At 36.1% G+C, this 3,907-nt stretch overlaps 2 long non-coding RNA genes across 8 annotated transcripts; one reads left to right on the top strand and one right to left on the bottom strand.

Moving 5' to 3' along the window:
• Window positions 1-329: 329 nt before the first annotated feature.
• LOC109590647 (uncharacterized) lies at window positions 330-693 on the top strand. The gene is made up of 2 exons (XR_002189425.1): window positions 330-459; window positions 510-693. It is a non-coding gene; the product is annotated as an uncharacterized LOC109590647 (long non-coding RNA).
• LOC109590644 (uncharacterized) lies at window positions 453-3,531 on the bottom strand. Of its 7 annotated transcripts, none has more exons than XR_002189421.1 (7): window positions 3,442-3,531; window positions 3,309-3,378; window positions 3,048-3,259; window positions 2,539-2,825; window positions 1,742-1,887; window positions 919-997; window positions 453-560 (listed from the first exon to the last, which is right to left on the bottom strand). It is a non-coding gene; the product is annotated as an uncharacterized LOC109590644 (long non-coding RNA). The 7 variants fall into 7 exon arrangements; XR_002189422.1 differs by having other exon boundaries at window positions 1,742-1,884; XR_002189420.1 differs by lacking the exon at window positions 2,539-2,825.
• Window positions 3,532-3,907: the final 376 nt, after the last annotated feature.

Genomic DNA, 3,907 nt, shown 5'->3' with positions numbered 1-3,907 from the left:
TCATTATCATTACTTTAAACTTATTGAAGGCATGCACAAAATTTACCATAATGCTCATTCAGTCATTAAATTACCACACTAGCATTGATAGCAATACTCATCAGTGCTGCTATAGGCCATTTCATAATAGCAGTGTAGGGTTGACATGTTGGTGTTTCAATGGTGATGCAACCCTACAGGGGCTTGTTTGAATTCACTTTATACTTTCAAACCAGCAACCCTACAGGGGCTTGTTTGAATTCATTTTATAGGTTCAAATCCAAGGCTCAACCCTACACTAAATAGTTTTAAAAAATTTTTTGTTCTAGTTTCCATCCTTTTTTAATGAAAAATACTATTTTTGTTGAGCATTTAATTTTAAGCTTGGTACAATTTTGAAGAGTATTTCTTAATTTTTAGATAATCCTGAAAGTGCATCCAAGGCAGTTAAAAAGAAGCATCCTAAACTATTGAAAATAAGTAAGATAAACAATATTTGTTAAAAACAAAATTAAATCTATATTTAACAGAAATATAATTTGACGAGAGGAGTTTGAAATGTTGTATTCATTACAGGAGGCCTAAAAGAAGACAAACATGAAAGTTAAAAAATTAACTGTATTATCATGAACAAGTGTAATGGTGAAACATTTTTGCTATAATTAAGTTATAATCTGATTACAAGTCATGTTAAGAATAAAAATTTGACAGTAATGAAATGAAGGAACTTGACAGAAGTGGCATTCCATGTAAAGAATGCAGGCTAGGTTAACTTAAGTTGAATAAGGAAAAGTTATGTTATATGTCTATGAGTATGAGTCTTCAAAACTAAATTTTGAAAATTAGAATAAAGTTGTATTGCTTGTAAATTCAAGTGTCATTACATGCATAATGTACAGGAAATAAAGAAAGAATTAAATTTTAAGTATTATAACTTACCTAGGTTTATTGATGGAGCTCCAATGTGAGATAGAGAGGGACAGAGAGAAAGGGAGACACATGGATGAGGAGGGAGGAACTGAGGGAGGAAGAGAGAGAATTATGATTACGTTTATATAAATCTGACAATGTATACATGAACGTAACATCGTGAACTTGTGTGTCTTAAGGAGAGTTGGAGGCATGATTATGAAGTACATGTACATTCATTTATGGAGTTTGAATAAAATAAATAGTGAAGGTTGTGTGTAAGAGTTTGAATAAGAGTGGGTATTGGGTAGAAAATTACCAGTAGTGACAAAAATTGCTAGTACATGTACTATGCAACTGAAGCAGCAAGTTTAGTTTGTTCATGTGTATACTTAAACTGAGTGAAGAAATATGGACTCTTCAAATGCACATACAATGTACATGTACATGTACAAGAATATAAATGTAACACTTTGAGCAATAAATAAAAGTCTGCATGTCATGTAGATACAATATGAAAACTACATCTTGACATAACCAGTTCACCTGACACCAGTTGGCAGCTCTAAACTACATGTAGATGTGGAGTTACCATATGGTGGGACATTTTGAAGGGAGTTAAATTTTGGTGAATTGCTAAATTTTGGTGATTGGCAGATTTTTATTTTGGCATATGGCTATCAAAACACCAAATTGGCCAAATTTAAATCCCTCCAAATTTCCAAAATTTCCCATTATACAATATGTTTTGAAGAATTAATGAAATAAACATCACAACATTGAAGGATACAAAATATAGAAAAAAATTAAGCAAGCAAAGCGGGTTAGCATACACATACATGTACTAACATACTTGTAGAAACAGTCACAGGCTTTAAGCTGTATCCATTTTTTACTGCTGGACAGGAGCCCAATCTTAATTTTATTGACCATTTCCTGGAAATAAGCTCATGACTCCTTCCCGTTTCATATCCCCCATTTTATTAGTGGCAAAACCTGCTAAATTAATAAGATAAATAATGAATATTTTCCCCGATAAAGATCCCTCGCTAAGGCCACTATAATTACAGTATCCCATTACAAAGGTGGGCGGGCACATTTGTTTATTACTTTACTCATTATAATTAGTATAAACAACTGCAATACCGTAGGTTGTGACATATTCATGGCTACTAATATTCACAATTTGTTAGGCCACTCCAACTAAATTTGTAGTTTCTCCTTGCGACCTGCTTGCCCGTGCCAATATTTTAATTATTCGGTTAAAATATTAAAAATAATAATAACGTAAACATATGAGTCTTTCGAGGTTCTTTTCACTCTTTTTGAAAAATAACTGGGCTCTTCACCTCTCTCTAGTTTATTGATGAACAAAGAATCAGGTATAGTTGCTACTTTGTCGAAACTTTATTATTTTAATCAAAATTAACTTACCACCCACCCGCATCAGTCCCACTCGTGTAAGGAGAAACTATGAATTTAATTGGAGTGGCCTTACTGTGACCAACAATTATCATGCATGTACATGTAGATACCAGATGTAATTTGATATTAAAGCCAATCCTCCTGATGCAGTGTTATTGAGTTGTTATTACTTTTTACTAGCCCTTGGTCTTTCTGAAGCTGCTTTAATCAGTTTTCAGAACTCACCACTGTATCTTGTAACTCTCCACCCATTCCAGTTGTGGTTTGTTATCAAGACAGGCCAACCAGCAACAACTTTCAGCAAGGAGGTTGGAGGTAGAGGTTCATACGAGAAGCTAACAGAAACAGAACAAGTCGCTATTGGTGAATGGCTCCACTGAGGCTGCTAAAGAACAGAAAATTAGCTGAAGACTGTAAATACATGGTCTTGATGTCATAGCAAAGCTCTATCAGTTTCTATGTTACTTCACTATACTTTTATTACTGCAAATATTAGCAGCTCTGAATATTACCTACAGTAATGAAATAGTGCATGAGGGGGGACCATGTGGGTGGGAAATGGGTATCAATCTAATTGAAGTGGCCTAAATATAATAGTAGTAGGACACGGCCATGCATGGTCCATGGAAGCAACTCACTAATCAAGGTTTCACATACATGCACATGGACTGGTGAGGGCGTTTAAGCCCCACCATCTAACATACCCATTAGTCTCGCCCCACCCCTTCGCTTACCTCCGGAGGAAGGATCTGCAAGAGATGTCCAAAGGGACTCTATCCTCAACTTTTCTTAGCTGCAAAGCATCTGTTTCAGCTATTTTGACTTGTCTGGTCTCATCTGTCACATGATGTAGGTCAACCACGTGTTTTTCTTTGCACACATTTTAGATGGCAGTGTCTCTAGACCATTCCTCCAGCTCCACAGGTAGTGAAAGGGCGGGGCGAGACTACATATCGATAAATGTATAAAACAGACAATTTACTTTATATATTTACCTTACTTGAAGAGATTGAAGTAATGAAGAGAATGAAGGCAAATTGAAGCATAACTCAGTGATACAAAACTCTGTGGATATAAAGTAATTAATAAAATTATTAACGTTTATTAATTTACAATAATTCATCTCACTTGAAGTGAATCTTGGTGTAAGTAGATAGGGTGTTTAGGCAGGCACATGATCTTAATCTCATCATAAATCAGTCAGTAAGCAGCGAGGTAAGCAGTAACTACAAAACAAATAAAGCCATTAGGTACTAGTCTCGCGTAGCCAGACCACACCCTCCGTGCCTCCGGGAGGGTCTGGTCAACTGAGCATTCCTTCTTCGTTCTGCTTCACCCAAAACTGGGTGAACCGGATGCGGTTACTCGTGGTCAACTGACGTAATGTCGGTCCGTATACTTACACGCACACTATTGGTATCCCACGTGGAAAGTCATGGTTGCTGCTTGCTTTCTTTGTGGCGAGGAGATCGAGAGCAGGACTCAAAAGGCGAAGAAGCTCCTCTTATTTGACAGAGCAGGAAAGAAATACTTGACTGTATTAAATGATTTAACGGAAGAGAGCTTTGGTAGCCCATTATTTGGTGAAGATGAA

The sequence above is a fragment of the Amphimedon queenslandica genome, unplaced genomic scaffold, assembly GCF_000090795.2.
Source record: "Amphimedon queenslandica unplaced genomic scaffold, v1.1 AMPQUscaffold_9721_Cont18115, whole genome shotgun sequence".
Taxonomy (NCBI): domain Eukaryota; kingdom Metazoa; phylum Porifera; class Demospongiae; order Haplosclerida; family Niphatidae; genus Amphimedon; species Amphimedon queenslandica.
Note: the sequence above shows the minus strand (reverse complement) of the source record. Positions and strands in the feature narration are given on the sequence as shown.